The following is a 16,857-nucleotide window of genomic DNA, read 5'->3' as shown; positions in this document are numbered from 1 at the left end:
GCTAGACACAGGGAAAGGGGGTCTTACGGGGCAGCTGTGATACCAAGGAAGTGTGTGTCCGGGCTGCAGCAGCTCAGGAAGGAGCAGAGCTGGGTCAGTGCAGGAGTGGAGATGGCTCCCGGAGACAAGCCAGCAGAGCTGGCTCCCATTTCTGGTGAGCCACTCAAGTCCCACATACCAAGGGGGCTGGGGATGGAGTTTTTAGGGGGCTCCTTGAGCTGGTGGCCGACGCAAGGTGGGTAGGACTAAGAGATTATTAGGGTTGTTCCTACTGAACTAGCAGTGATCGGTGCAGAGACAGAGGAAGGGGAGATGAAGCTGCGAGGTTGGGGAGAGACGATCCCAGCAGCCCTATGGCTCGGATTCCCTCCTAGTCCATCTGCAGAGCAAGTGCCCCCAGTCTCATGACAGATCATTCCCTCTAAATGCCCCCCAGCACCTCTGCTTCAGTTGCCCCATTGGAACATGCCCAGGTTTCTCCACTCACCATCACAGTTAGTATGTGGACACAGCCCCCTCTAAGCCAGTCAGATCCCCCTCCCCACACAGTGGCTGCATCCTTGGACTCCCACGTCTGGGTCTGAGTGCACCTCAGATCCTATGCAGTCTGTGGAGTTCTCAAGCAGGATGCAGAAGGCAGCGATCGGGTCTTGCCAGGGGTGCAGCTGGCAAGCATCCTGCCCTCGGACTCCGGGTCCACATTCCCAATGTCTTCTATCTGGTCGGCAGGGCCACCCCAGTTGATGTGGAAGCAGATAACATGGGGGTTGGAGAAAGAATGTTCCTGTGCAGCTGGGAGAAGTCTGGTTTGAAGGACCAGTACTTCCAGAGCTCAGGGTCCAGCTCGTGGGTACTCCCACAGCTCATTGTTGATGGAGTAGCCCATGAGGATGAGCTCCTGGCCCAGATTTGTGGCAGGGGATGGGCACCACTGTCATCCACACCACATCACTCTTGGGGAGGTGGTTTGGGCTGGGGGCTTTGGCCTTGAAACCAGACATGTGCCTCCCATCTGTGCCAGGTTACACCAGGGCTGAGTCAAACACCTGGTCATACTTCTCACTCTCTGCAGAGGCCATGTAGATGATCTTCCACTCCAGCTTATGTGGCAGCACCTTCCTGCACTCAAACCGCACCTGGAAGCAGAACAGGTAGTCGAATGGGCCAGAGTTCTCCAGAACTGACACCACTGACACTTGGGATACGTCACTGCCTCTGGGACCTGAACCTGCTGCCCGCTCCCCACGCCAGCTATGAAATCAACTAAATATTCTCTGCCTATATTTCTTCGTGCAATGTGTTCTTTTTCATTTAAACTATTTTTGCTTAATTTACCAACATCCTAAAAGTCTTAACACTGATAGAACAGTTCCCTATTGTACCACATTTTAGGAAATTAAATTTCAGTGAGTAATTTGAAATCTGGAATGCAGCACACTACATAGAAACAGCAAGGGGTAGGACTAAATAGACATAATGTTGAAACAGCATTCAAATGAAGAGTAAAAAAAAAAAAAAAAAAAAACATTCTGTAAATATAAAGCCAATATTACATCTGGACAAATACCTCATCCAGTTTGAATTAATTGCTGTTTTTTGATTGCCTAAATTACTAAAGCTTTATTTTTTCTACACTGATTTTTCCCCAGAATGACTAATTTTTGTGTCATGCAGTTAGCCATTTTCTTCAATCCTTATGCCTTTTTTGGACCTATCAGATTTATGCCATATAACATGACTTCACACTCCCCCCAACTGGCTTAAGTGTTAATGGATACTAGTCCTTTGGCATATTTCTCTCCATTGTCTGCTGCTGAAAGAAATGCTCCTACATAGCAATAAGATCACATTCTCACATTAATGACCTGCAGCACAACACTGAATTTTCTTACTTTATCATCAACAAAATCAGCATATTCAGCATTCTACTTGGTTGCTTTTCCAGTCATGATTTTCTATAGCAAAATAACTTGCATTCCCCTTTTACCTCAGGCTCCACGGTTTGCACCATATACATCATCCTGTCATCTCAGTTTTTTTCTCTCTTTTTTTTTTTTTACCCTGGGTTTTGCGCTGGCAATCTGAAAGGCATATTCCAGGATGGTGTAAGATACCAGTACCTGTCATTACTCTAGAGTAATGCTGTTTGTTTTTGCCATCCAACTTTTTATGAGGGAGCATTTTGTATGCAACAATGCGCTGGCTGTCAAGGAGACGTTGACCTGGGACAAATCTCCAATCTGTACTTTGGTTTTCGAACCATAAACACAGCATGCTGGGAATGGAATCTAATATCGTCCTCCAAACAAGCATCTCTATTCTCACTGGCAGATGCAGTCTGATTCACCCGACTGCATTTGTTAATAATATGGAGGTAAGGTGTACTTTATCAAAGGATGAGACTCATTGTTCTCATCCAGGAAAATCAAAAAAAAATTAACTGCTGCTCAGAGAATTTGCATTTTACACATTCATAGAGGATTTTAAGCCCTAAAATCACATTCCATTTTTGTTCTTTAGAAACCACTATTAATGCCAATTTTGGGAGAATGAAAGGGAAACACAGAAAGATACTAACAACGTTCTACAAACCCATTTGGAGATTTTCAACAGAGAATGAACATGGCTGATAATTTTCAGGGACCTGTTTGGAAATGCAATATATACACAATGTGACAAAGTTCCTCCTCTACCTTGGTGGGTCCTGCGCTTCTTGGCAGATTTGCTCACCTCAGTGATCTTCCCCACAGTCTGGGTCAACTCCTCCTGTGTCTGATCAGGAGTTGGGAGGTTTGGGGGGAACCCAGGCCCGCCCTCTACTCCGGGTTCCAGCCCAGGGCCCTGTGGATTGCAGCTGTCTATAGTACCTCCTGTAACAGCTGCATGACAGCTACAACTCCCTGGGCTACTTCCCCATGGCCTCCTCCAAACACCTTCTTTATCCTCACCACAGGATCTTCCTCCTGATGTCTGATAATGCTTGTCTCCTAAATCCTCCAGCAGTACACTCTCTCACTCTCAGCTCCTTGCCTTCTTGCTCCCAGCTCCTCACTCGCACTCCTTCTCCTCTGGCTCCTCCCTGCCTGACTGGGGTGAGCTCCTTTTTAAACCCAGGTGCCCTGATTAGCCTGCCCTGATTGGCTGCAGGTGTTCTAATTAAAGTAGCTATCTCCACTGCCTTCTAGAAAGGTCTTAATTGGCTCCAGGTGCCTTGATTAACCTGGAGCAACTGCCATTTTGTTACCATGGTCCTAGGGATTTGTTCAGCCTGGGGCCAACACACCTGCCTCTCAGTACTTCACTGGAGCCATCCGGCCCTGCCCCATCACAACAAGCTAAGTAAAAAACTGCTCCACCACTTGAATGGCATTACCCTACATATCATCCTAATGTATGGGACTTCAGATTTAGCCATGGAATTCTGTATGTAGATCAACAAAGCAACAAATCACAAGGTCCAGTCACAGACATAGGGACTGGTTGTATCTAGTTACAGGTGGGGGAAAATGTATCACCCCAGTGGAAACTACAGGAGGCAGTGTGTCTGAAGTGTGTCTCCTGGAGTTCTCAAAATTAGGGGCGGGAGGGTCACTGCACCAAGCTTGGAGAAAATAAAGTCTGCTCTGCCCTGCACTCAGCCAGTTTCACTCCCTTCCTGCGCTCTCTGCAGAGCCTCGCACTGCAGAACCTTTGTGCTCCCTAGCTGGGCCCTGCTCCTGCAGGGCAGGGGCACAAGAAGGAGCAGTTTGGTGTACTCTCTTCCTCTCACTCTCACGAACACACAGTATTGCCAACTTCAAGAGACCAACAATCATAAATCCGACCTCCCAAAATCAGGAGATTGGTCCAAAAATCATGATTTTTTTTTTAAAAAGACTGTATTGCATTTTCAGTCACCTGGTGCTGTGCAGCTCCACCCACTGCATAAGCCAGAACCTCAATGTCACAAACTTCCTTTTTCCAGCAACCAGTTCCCATAGCATGGTGAGCATTGTATTTTTTATATAGATTTATACTATAAAGAGATCAGCTGAGCAGGAGTCAGAACTCCTTGGTTCTAGTCCCAGCTCCACCACTGTCTTACGTGATCTTGTACAAGTCACACAACTTTCTGTGCCTCAGTTGACCCTTCAGGAGCATGGGTATAGCACTATTTACTAATCTCACAGAACTACTGTGAGAGTTTAAATCCTTTGGATTCCCAGACTAAGAAGTGCAAAGTATTGTTATTACATGTATTATTCCATAATTGTAGACCAAATGGTACAGCTAACAAAACACTAATTCCTCATTTAAGCCTGATTGCCAGGTTACAGTACCATGCACATCTACAGTGTCAGATAAGTAGACAATGAAAATAAATGAATCTTGCCTGCTCTCAGATGTTGTACTGTTCTAGTGCACCTATAGTTGATAATTTTCCTTTCTTTTCAAGATTACTGACCTTGCAAACCTTTTAGGTCCAATTTTGAGTCCCTGAGCATTTTAACTGCTGCATCAAGCTCTGGGACTTCCATCCTGTGAACACTTATGCACTACGTGAGGAATCTCAGAATCAGTGGGACTACTCACATGTAAAGTTACGCATGTTCGACTGAGTTAGTACTGTCTCTGTGTGTTTCACTATCCCCAAAAAGAAGTTAAACCCCAACATCCTTTAGTTATTTACCATTAGATCCTCTAGTCTGTCCTCCTGTATTTCACAGGCCATTAAATTTCCCCCAGTTGCTCCTGAATTGCTGGACTCAAGCATAACCTGTATTTGGCAAAAGCGTATCTTCAAATCACCTCTCACTCTTCTTTTCGATAAACTAAACAGATTGCGCTCTACGACTTTTGCTGAAAGGCATTTTCTCCAGCCCTCAAATCATTCTGGCGGCTTGTTTCAGCACCTGCTCCAATTTTTCAACATGGCCACTCTGATAGTATCTGAGACCTCAAATTCTTTAATGCATTTATCCTCACAGCACTCCTGTGGCACAGAAAGTTCCCATTTTATCCTTTGTACATATAGGGAACAGATGCACAGAGTGACTAATGGTATGTCTACACTACGAAATTAGGTTGAATTTATAGAAGTCGGTTTTTTAGAAATTGTTTTTATACAGTCGATTGTGTGTGTCCCCACACAAAATGCTCTAAGTGCATTAAGATGGCAGGCTACGTCCACAGTACCGAGGCTAGCGTCGACTTCCAGAGCGTTGCACTGTGGGTAGCTGTGGGTAGCTATCCCACAGTTCCTGCAGTCTCCGCTGCCCATTGGAATTCTGGGTTGAGATCCCAATGCCTGATGGGGCAAAAACACCTGATGGGGTGGTTCTGGGTACATGTCATCAGGCCTCCCTCTCCCTCCCTCCCTGCTTCTCTCCCTCCCTCCATGAAAGCAATGGCAGACAATCGTGCATTACGATTGGTAGCTATTATCGTCATATTCCTGGGTGCTCTTTTAGCTGACCTCAGTGACATTGGTCGGGGTGCCTGGGCAGACATGAGAATGACTCAGCCAGGTCATTCCCATCTTCTACCGAGTACCCAAGAGATGACGATGGCTAGCAGTCATACTGCACCATCTGCTGCCAGCTTAAGATGTAAAACACAGATGGAGTGGATCAAAACAAGAAATTGACCCGATTTGTTCTGTGAAATCAATGGCCTGCTAAACCCAGGGTTTTGAGGTTAATCCTTGAGGGGACCATTCTGTGTGAAAGTTGTTTGTGTTTCTCCTTGATGAAAAGCCACCCCTTTTCTTGATTTTAATTCCCTGTAAGCCATGTCGTCAGTTGCCCCTCCCTCCATCAGAGCAACAGCAGACAATTGTTTCGCGCAAAACCAGGTGAGGAAGCAACGGCAGCACGGTGACGAGAGTGATAAGGACATAGACATGGTCATAGACTTCTCACAAAGTATGGGCCAGGCAATGTGCCCTTGCAATGTGCACATCATGCTGATGAGCTCTGCACAAGCTCTGCACAGTCACCTGTGCTGATCAGCTTGCCATGCTGGCCAAACAGGAAATGAAATTCAAAAGTTCGCTGGGCTTTTCCTGTCTACTTGGCCAGTGCATCTGAGTTGAGAGTGCTGTCCAGAGTGGCCACAATGGTGCACTCTGGGATAGCTCCCAGAGGCCAATACCATGGAATTGCATCCAAACTATCCCAAATTCGACCCGGCAAGGTCAATTTCAGTGCTAATTCCCTAGTCAGAGGCAGAGTAAAGAAATCGATTTAAAGAGCCCTTTAAGTAAAAAAAAGGGCTTCGTTGTGTGGACGGGTTCAGGATTAAATCGAGGTAATGCTGCTAAACTTGACCTAATGTCATAGTGTAGACCAGGCCTAAATGACTTTCCCATGGCCACACAGGAAGCTTGTGGTGAAGCAGGGAATTGAACTCTTGGCTCCTAGGATAGCACCTGAACCAGTGGAGCAGCCATTTTCATTCTTGTCCTGGGAATTTCTGTTTCTGACATTTCTATTTTCATCTAAACAATGGCATTGATTTTCTTTCTATAGAAAGTGCAAAACAGCAGTGATGCTTCTTCAGCCTGAGTGATTAGCCAATAATCGGGGCATTCTTTAGGAGGAGAAATTGATGAGTCAGGTACCTTCTTTGTAAATAAACTGAAGTCCTTTTTCCCTGATCACAGTAGGCAGTTTCCTTGCTCACAATTTCTAAGCTTGTCCTTCTAGTCATTCTTGTGTCCCAAGAAGCTCCGTCTCTGCTCTTAGGCTACACTCACAACTGATTCTCTGCCTTTCTGCTGCTCTTTGCTTTCTGCTCCAATAAACATCTCTAACCAGCCAATGCCTCAGTCCCTATGTTTGCAATCAGTTCCAAGGAAACCCTCAGGCTTCATGGCATAGTTGCATTGGGTGGTGGCTTCCATTGTCTCAAGCTCCCTTATGGAATAACATAACTGAATTGCTTCTTCCATTTAGCCTGAATGAAGGCTAGCTATCATACAGACTGCATAAAAGAGGATGGGTAATTGCTTAGAGATCAAAGACATGTTTGACAGGTTACCTTTTCTATTAGCATTTCTTTTTACGTTTGAGTGCTGGGACCTTTCCTGGGCTCCCTTTCTTTTGGGCCTTAGCCTTTTTCCCCATCAGAATTCCTATTGATGACAATAGAGGTAATTTTTGGCCTTCAGGTCCCGATGCACTAAAGCATTAGTATGTGCATGGACTTCAATAGGGCTGCTCGCATGCTTAGAGTTACACACATCCTTTGGTGCTTTGCTGGATCAGAGCCTTAAACCCTGAGGAAAGCACTTTGGCACATGCCTGAATCCATTCCTATTGAGCAATGCACATAAGGACATGCCCCGCTTCAATGGGGCGTAAGTGCTTTGCTGAACAGGGATGCTTTCCTGAACCGGAGCTTTCGTGCTGAGCCTTTTGCCACGTAACTATTGGCCTGTTTGACTCCTTATAGAAGGCAAACAAATGAAATTCTAGCCATCATATTTAATGGCTTCTTGTCCTTTTTAACCTTCCCAGTTCAAAATGGAGCATCATCCTTTACATCAGGGGCAGTCAATAGGTGGACCGCGGGCCAGACCCAGACTGCCAGATGCTTTTGAACAGACCCCCAAATCCTTTTATTTACCAACATCATTATTGGGGGGGGGGGTTAATTATTATTTTCTTTGGAGTTTGGACCTTGACCAAGAAATCTGGACCTTCACAAAAATAACTGACTACTCCTGGTTTACATCAACATAAAAAGGGAAAGCTGACTATGCCTATCCAGGGCCTGATCCTTTTCCCCATCAAAATTCCCATTGACTACAGTAGAGGCTCTGCCAGAGAGTGGGTATGTGAAAGACGGAAAACTTCATTCCAGAAAAAATGTGCAAAGGATTTCCCGAGATCTTGTCTGTCATTGTCCTAACAAATGGCAGGTCAGTAAGCCCACTCAGTGCCAGCTATTTGTATCTGAGGGGTGCTACTCCCTATCCTGGGCATGTGGGCAGGCAGAGGTGGCGAATGGATGCCTGGTTCCATCTCCACAATGCTCCAGCTCCCACAGCTGAGTTGGTGCAGGAGGGGAAGTAATCTATGACTATAGACCAGGCAGGCCTATGAGAGTGTATTATCCCTTTAATTAGAGGGAAACCCCTCAGAATATCTTCTCTGAATGCTGAAAAGTGTTCTTGATTATAGTATGTACCTTTTATCTATATTGTTATGCATTAGTTTAATTAATTAGAACCTGATACTGTGCAATATAAACATCACCAGATAACATAATTCTATGAAACAGGGAACAGTAATATCTAAGTAACTGAAGCATATATATTGTTCATCTCAAGCAAGAGAAAACCTATTAATAAAGTGTAGTAGAATTCTCTAATTATTCAGAAAAGCTCAATTTTCTGATTTAAAAACAATCTGATGGAAATGTTGCAGTGGAGTCCTGGTTTGTACTATTATTTTTTTATTTGTATTCCTTCAACTTGTTCATTATTTGATCAGGTATTGGTTTAAAGGGGATTTCATTGGGCAGGTTGGTATGGACTGCATTAGAAGATGTCAGGATCATCACTCTTTGCCTTCTGCTGCACAGAACTTTCATTCGCTTATCAGGATCACTTCTCCCTCGAGCCTCGCTTTGCTAAGAACACAAACTGCAAACCTTCATGCTCCGTAAGATTTCAACAGGTCACTCTCAGTTCCCACTGACCCTGCACCTTACAGGATTAAGCACTAAGGGCCGTATTGTACCAGTGATTTTAAAGCAGGATTCCTTGTTGTCCTCAATGAGGAGTTCTGCTTACAAATCCATTTCTCAAAATACTGGTAAGAAAATACTTCATCAAAGTGCCTTGGTAGTTCAAAGCTTTAAAGAGGACATTGTTAAAATAAAAGACATATGTATCCTGATTAAATGCCTTATCTGTGTTACTAATGCCATAGACTATTAAAAACTAAACACTTCAAACTTTCAACCATTTATGCTATTTATATATTTGAATTCATACTGTTTGGACAATTAGATCACTTACTTTCATTCTCCATTGCTCACACACAGTGCTGTGTTGCTTGCTCACTGGAAAGGAACATTTAAAATCCATCAAACTCTGTTTTTGCTTGCTTGGTTTATTTTTTGAAATCATGGAAGCATGATGCTGCACTGGACTGCAATGCCATTCTAGAGCCCTGGACTCTATTCTTTTCAGCTTCTTATACTAGGCCCATCACTGTGGTATCTGGCTCCCCCAGACAGATCATCAAGGACTCCAGCGCAGCTTTATTCTTTTCTGTCCCTAGCGTGCTGTAAATCCCTGTCTAACAAGCCACAGGAGACAGCAGAACTTCCTGGCAATCATTTGGAGAGTTGCACTTCTTAAAGACTGTAAGCAAATTAATCCATTACAAGGGCCACATCTCGCTCATCTTACTCACACAAGTAGTCCTGCTGGAGAGGCTTTACAGAGGCAACGTGATCCAGTGGTTAGAGCATACGGAGTCAAGAGACCTGGGATTTACTTTGGACTCTACTGCCGACAAGCTCTATGACCTTGGTCAAGTCACTTCATCTCTCTGTGCGTCTGTTTCCTTCCCCACCCTTTATTCTGTCTATTTAAGTAGATACAGTGCCTACACTCTGGGGCTCTGATTTCATTGGAGTCTCTGGATCCCTAAATATTTCCAGCAGCGCTAGTCATAAAAAATGCTACTATGAATTCAAAACTTTATTTTGAAGTGCAGCAATATACAGTTTAGACATGGTAGACAGCACTTCTTACAGTATGATTTACCATTCACAAGCCACTGTTTTATTAATCTGTTGGGGTTGGTTTTTGGTTCGGTTTTTACACACACACACACGCACACACCCCTACCTAAAGATTGCACCTTAATTTTCATACTTGGTGATGCACAATGCAGAAATTTAATTTCTAGATATACTGTGCTAATTCTATGTCCCGGAAGAGACTATATAGAAAGAGATTTACTCATCACTTTATACTTTACACAACTATCTTTATAACGGGTATTTTTCTTGGCTATTGGAATTTGCTGACTAAAGAATGCTTTAAATGATTTGATAGTCTGCAACCTGTGTCATCTGGGATGTGTACAATAATTACACATGGCCAAAGAGTCTAATGAATTAGCACAAGTAGACAATGACAATCAAATAATAAAGCTCATTCATCCAGAATAATTCCTTTCATGTTTATGATGTGTAGCCAATGCCTTAACATCTGGTCACTGAAGGCCTCTGGGAATTAAATGGCCCTAAAAGAAAAGCAGTGAGATTTTGTTCAGCAGAAGCATGGCAAATGATAGAATACCACAACCCTCCACTAGATAAGCAGAGAAGAAAAACCATATTTCAGGGATCACCTTGGCCAGAAATGACATTTTGCAGCCAAATTCCACAGAGCCACTGGATGTGTACTCTAAGCCATAGATATGATCATCTGGAAAACTTGAGTATGTTCAGTTATCTCTACAATTTCATCCCTTCTTCACTGTGGTTGACTTCATAGTCCTCATCCAGAAACTACCAAGAGCAGTGATTTGCATGTCTCTATAACTTTAATCAGCGGAGCTCAAAGTGCTACACAGTGATTAAGGGCATGATCCAAAGACCTTAGTTGTCACTGGTAGGGGTTTTTTCACCATTGATTTCAGTTGGCTTTGTATCAAGCTGTATTTTTTCAAGCCTCACAAGCCCCTGTTGAAGTAGGATAACTGATTTTTACAGATGAAGAAAATGAGGCACAGAGGAACTCCAAAGACTGCACTGGCTTCCGACTTCTCTTTAGGTGCAATTCAATGTAGTGACATTGAGCTATAAACTGCTCCAGCAGTAGTCAGGCTGCAGGCTAAGACTGCCTCTCTCCTTATGTCATGATGGTTAAAGTCAAGTGACGTACTTCTGCTAACACTATCCGGATTTGGATACCATAGGGCTGGGGTCACGGCATTCCCAAAGGAAGGCCCTCAGCTTTGGAATTTGTTTCCTCCAGAGCCTGAGTTTGTTAACCTGAAGGACACAGTGTAAGCTCATCCCTTGTCTCAGGCTTTTGCACGAAGGAGCAATCATGGAGATAACAATGAGTAACACCTACAGTCTTAAACACCATTTGTCAACAAATTATTCGTATTACAGTTTATATATTATACAGCAGCCAGAAGTCCATTGTACAGTCACCCAAAGTTGCACAGTGAGAGTGGCAAGGTTGGGGAAATAATCTAGGAGTTCTGACCCCATTATCTACACTATTTTTATCTTCATAGAAAACTGAGGATCTAAATGGACTTGCCTATTTAGCTATGAAGATTTGAAGGTCAATGGAAGTTTGGCACCTAGATCATTTAGATGCTTTTGAAAATCCTACTAGGTGCTTATCTGCCTCTTTAGACACCCAGGCACCTTTGTAAATCTGGCTTTGGGGGCCTGCCCTTGCCCCACTGAAGTCATTGAGAGTTTTGCCATTGACGTCAATGGGAGAAGGATCAGACCCTTTATTAATTTGGCAGAATCTTTTCTAATCACAAACTAGGGGACAGAGATTGTAGTTAAACCCTAATGGATAAATTTGTTTGCAGCTCTGTTTCATTGGCCAAGCGAGACGTCCTGCCCACAGAATGAAAAAAGCTGCTTGAGCCAAACCTGGTTTTGGAAATGGGTTCTGCTATTGCAGGTTAAAGATACTTTTCCCAGTGTAGACCAGATGAAGCCATTTTAGAACCTGTTTTCCCCACGCTAGAGAAAATAGATTCAAAATTTCTCACTTGGTCAATGAAAATATAACATGCTTTACTATAAGTGCAAACAAGGTTTATGCCAAGGTTTAACTGTAGTGTGTTTCTCTTGATGTGTAATTAGCAACGCTTCTGCCATGTGAATGAAATGATCAGTAGTGACAATGATACCGAGCTTCTGTTAGCTTTAGGAACAGAGAAAAGGCCTTATGTAACTACAGACTATTGACCTTGAGGTCCAATGACAAGATTACTTACAGCCTAAAGTCACTGAAGGTTTCAGCATCTTTCTTGAAGTATGCACAGGACAACTCTTCCTTCACTCTTGCATATCCTTCCTTAAATGTCTTCCAGTTCAAAATGCTGCCTGAGTTAATGACACATTTTATTAATTCCCAAATGGCTAGATGTCAAAGTTCCATGTGCTGCCTATTTATCAAACAGCTCCAAAGACTTTGTACTAACAAGTTAGATGATATTGAATTTGATTTACATTTCAAGTGCAACGTGTTCTCTGCGGGAACACACTTAGTGTTCTTTGTGGCATGGGTAAAGTCGAGTAACCGATCAAACATTTCTAGTAACTATGCCATTAACCATTTTTATGTATTGACTTAACAACTGTCAAGCTATCAGTACAATGGACTTGATTTTGATCTCAGTTATACGAATATAAATCATCATTAATTCCAGTAAAATCATTGATGTCACCAGAGTAAACAAAAATTGACTCCATATTTCTGACTCGGTCAGGGGAAATAAACAAGTGACTTCAGTGAAGTCACATCCAAATTTACACCAGGTAACACAGATTAGAATGCTGCGCACTGTGTTGTGTTTGCTTGAACAAGGCTTACTGAGCCTCATTCTGCCATCACCAGGGTTTATTAGAGATAATCATTTTAGACAGACTAGTCAGGTTTAAAACATATTTAACCTTGATACTGTAGTTAGTTTTTTTGTGACAAAATGACAGTTGGGTTTGTTTGTTTTTCTATTGCTTCACACACACACACACTCACTCACATTGAAGTAAAATGTCAAGGTTACCTGACTGGACCTCCTGAGCAGCTGCCTTGAGGGGCTTGGGTGAGTATCGTGCTGGCAGGCAGGAGTGGGGGTCCCTCTCCCCCAGAGCTCGCTGCTGTCGGTGGGGAGAGGGCTGGGGAGAGTCCTCCTCTCTGCCCCCCCATTCTAGCCCCAGGGAAGCCTGCCTGCTGCACCCCAAACTCCTTATCCCTGGCCCAGCCCCCTGCCCCACACTCCCTGCCCAAACTCCTGTCCCAGCCCAGAACCCACACCCAGCACCCAAACTCCCTCCCAGAGCTCACCCCCCCACACCCAAACTCTCTCCCAGAGCCTGCACCCCAAACCCGCTCCTTCACTCAAACTCCCTCCCAGAGCCCGCACCCTCTCTTGCACTCCAATCTCCTGCCCCAGCCCAGAGCCTGCACCCAGCACCCAGAGCCCACACCCCCCTGCCGAAGCCCAGAGCCTGCACCCACTCCTAGACCTCACACCAGGAGCCTGGAGCAACACGGGGGAGCTGCGGCACTTGTACTCACCCAGTGACACTCCGGGTCTTCGGTGACATTTCAGCAACAGAGCGCCCTTCAGTCGCTCCATGTCTTCGGCAGCACTGAAGGCCCCCCCCGCTGCCGAAATGCCGTCAAAGGCACAGAGCGACTGAAGGGCCCTCCGCCATCAAAATGTCGCTGAAGACCCGGACCACCGCCTGGACAGGGCTCGCAGGGCATTTCGGCGGGGGGTGGGAGGGCCTTCAGTTGCTCCATGTCTTCAGCAGCATTTCAGCAGCAGTGGGCCTTTCAGTGCTGCCGAAGACATGGAGCAACTGAAGGGCCTCCTGCTGCCAAAATGTCACCAAAGACCCAGAGCGACTGAAGGGCCCCCCGCCGCCAAAGACTTGGACGGCCGCCAGGCCAGGGCTCGCAGGGCCTCTGCAGGGCCTGGGGAAAATTGCCCCACTTGCCCCCCACAGGTGACCCTGGCCTACACCCCTCCCGCACTCAAACTCTTTCCCAGAGCCTGCACCTCTAACCCCCTCCTTCACTCAGATTCCCTTCCAGAACCTTAGGCAGGTGTGGGGGGGGGGAGGGCAGGACTTGGACCCCCGTTCTGGGCTTCACCAAAAATTATACAACCTCTGACCCCTGAGCTGAAAAGCCGTGGTGCAAAGTTTGTGCAGGAAAATGGGTTTAGCTCTGTTTTGAGACTTGTTGACGAGGTCCAACATTACTGAAGACAAGTATGATTAAATATCTTGAATGACATATTGTTAAGAAAGGGTATATAATGATCTTACCTAAATACTTACAATTGAAACTAAACATGTGGTGCAGTAGAGCTTTATAACAGAAATCACAGAGACATCACTTGTGTTCATTTCATGCAGTTTTGCAACAAATGTATGTTTAAGTGGGAGTGAATCCAAATCCTTCTGTGACCAGAAGCAGGCTATTAATTACCATGTACAGCACATATTGATGCCAGTATGGGAGGAAGACTGTCTTGTGGTTAAAACACAATGGGGAACCTGGATTATATTTAGGCTTGTCAAAATTAATTTTTATATATAACAGATATCAATGTTTACTTTTAAGCATTTTTTCTGTTTTTATCTGTTTAAATTTTCACAAATTATGGACTTTTTAGCACCTTACAGCTATTTTAATCTATTTAAATTTTTACAGCTGTTGAAGTTACGAATATTTCAGACACAGTAGATTCAGAAAAGTTAAAGTTTTATAACTGTTAAAATGCGAACTGTCAACAGCACAATATCCTTATATCAAATTAATATGTTCTCAAGCAACATTTTTCTCTCTCTGTCTATCTGTAAATTCTGATCATTGATGGAAATATTTTTCCACCCGTTTGTGCATGTATGGTAAAAAAAATCTGTGTTTACCAACATTTACTAATAAAAATCTAATCCTTCCAAGCCTAAATTATATTCCTGGCTCTGTCACAGATTTCCTTTGTGCCTTTGGGATAGTCTCTGTCCAACAATCTGTAAAATAACCAGGCTTCCATGGGAGGGAGGGGGGGACAACAGGGATGCGGAGTCGCCACTCTTCCTCCCAAATCCACTCGCTATCCGAGGGAGAGGTGCTTCTACCCCTCATGTTCCAAGGCAACATGTTCACACCCTTTACAGAAGGAAAGATCTGGCAGAGAGTGAATGATCAAGCTCAGTCTTTCACAAATAAATAATTGTTTGGGGTTTTCTTGGCATTCAGAAGCCCCTGATTGACTTTTTCTTTTTTCCTCCTGAGACAGGTAGAAGCTCAGCACATGTAGACTCCTACATTATTTCAGGGATGGGGGCTAGCTGGGGCAGCAATGGCTGCCTGATGAGGCTGCAACAGACCTAAATATACTGGGGGCAATGGAGAAAGGTAAACCTGTGGTCCCCTTGCCACCCCCAAGGCACATGCACTGGGGGAGAAAGTTGTATGCTGCACATGAACTTCTCATTTTGTGATTCACTAGATGAGATGCATTTGCAAAAAGGTCTGAGAGAAAGGAGTATGTAAATTGGATACAACACATCCCCCAGATCAAATAGCATAAGTTTGCTGAAATGATCTAGCATCCGTGCAGTGTTTCTCTTGAGATCCATATCACGTTTACGTTAATTTCCCCTTTACTAGCTCCAAAGCTAATTTTTTCCCTGCCTCTTACCATGACACTCACTAACTTTCTTTGGAGAGTAAGTGTTTTTCTTCTTGCAATTAATCATCTCCCTATAGAAGCAGGCCAGGCACATTCCCTGGCCAGCTTCAGCTGTGACATATTCTCGACACTTAGATCAAAACCCCAGAAGGCAAGAGCCTTACTGAGAAATTCAGTTTGTAGTGGAAAGAAGATAAAAGTGAGCCACAGAAATGATAAAAGAGCTGGAGGAGCTGACTTAAGAGGAAAGATTAAAAGAGCTAAATATGTACAGCCAGACTCAACATTGACTGAATGGGCACATCTACAAACAACTGAAGGATTAAACACACCAAAATCCAGCTTCTCTCATTTTGAGGACACTTCCAGCAGAGTAAATTACCACTTAATATAAGTAAGAGTGGCTGAACTAGACCCTAAGGAAACAGAGGAGTTTTTAGGGTGGTACATGGAAGGCATAATGCTAAGTAACAGGATGAAATTAAGAAAAAAAAGGTTCAGCCTATCAGGAAGTCCCCCATGCACTGCTACAGGCTGGGGATTGACTGACTAGGTAGCAGTTCTGCAGAAAAGGACCTGGGGATTACAGTGCATGAGAAGCTGGATATGAGTCAGTGGTGTGCCCTTGTTGCCAAGAAGGCTAATAGCATATTGGGCTGCATTAGTAGGAGCATTGCCAGCAGATTGAGGGAAGTGATTATTCCCCTCTGTTTGGCACTGGTGAGGCCACAATTGGAGTATTGTGTCCAGTATTGGGGCCCCCACTACAGAAAGGATGTGGACATATAGGAGAGTCCAGGAGAGGGCAACCAAAATGATTAGGGAGCTGGGGCACATGACTTATGAGGAGAGGCTGAGTGAACTGGGCTTATTTAGTCTGCAGAAGGGAAGAGTGAGGGGGGATTTGACAGCAGCCTTCAACTACCTGAAGCGGGGTTCCAAAGAGGATGGAGCTAGGTTGTTCTCAGTGGTGGCAGATGACAGAACAAGGAGCAATGGTCTCAAGTTGCAGTGGGGAAGGTTTAGATTGGATATTAGGAAAAACTATTTCACTAGGAGGGTGGTGAAGCACTGGAATGGGTTACCCCGGGAGGTGGTGGAATCTCCATCCTTAGAAGTTTTAAGGCCTGGCTTGACAAAGCCCTAGCTGGGGTGATTTAGCTGGTGTTGGTCCTGCTTTGAGCAGGGGGTTGGACTAGATGACCTCCTGAGGTCTCTTCTAACCCTGAGATTCTATGATTACATGAAAGATTTCCTTGCTGTGAGATTGATCAGAATGTGGAATGGGGAAATGGAAGAGGCACCATATCTGGGGACATTTAATAAAGAACTGGCCAAAATGCTATAAAACCAACTGCAGAGAACAATTCTGCCCTGGCAAGAGGAGGAACAGTTTACTGAACTAGAAAAATGCCACATAAGAACTATTTATTCATCT

At 44.4% G+C, this 16,857-nt stretch overlaps 1 pseudogene; it reads right to left on the bottom strand.

Annotated features, from left to right (window-relative positions):
- Nucleotides 1-598: 598 nt before the first annotated feature.
- Nucleotides 599-15,486, bottom strand: LOC116830834 (histone chaperone asf1b-B pseudogene; annotated as a pseudogene).
- Nucleotides 15,487-16,857: the final 1,371 nt, after the last annotated feature.

This window comes from Chelonoidis abingdonii, chromosome 9, assembly GCF_003597395.2.
Source record: "Chelonoidis abingdonii isolate Lonesome George chromosome 9, CheloAbing_2.0, whole genome shotgun sequence".
Lineage (NCBI taxonomy): Eukaryota > Metazoa > Chordata > Testudines > Testudinidae > Chelonoidis > Chelonoidis abingdonii.
This window is presented reverse-complemented; position numbering and strand designations above follow the sequence as displayed.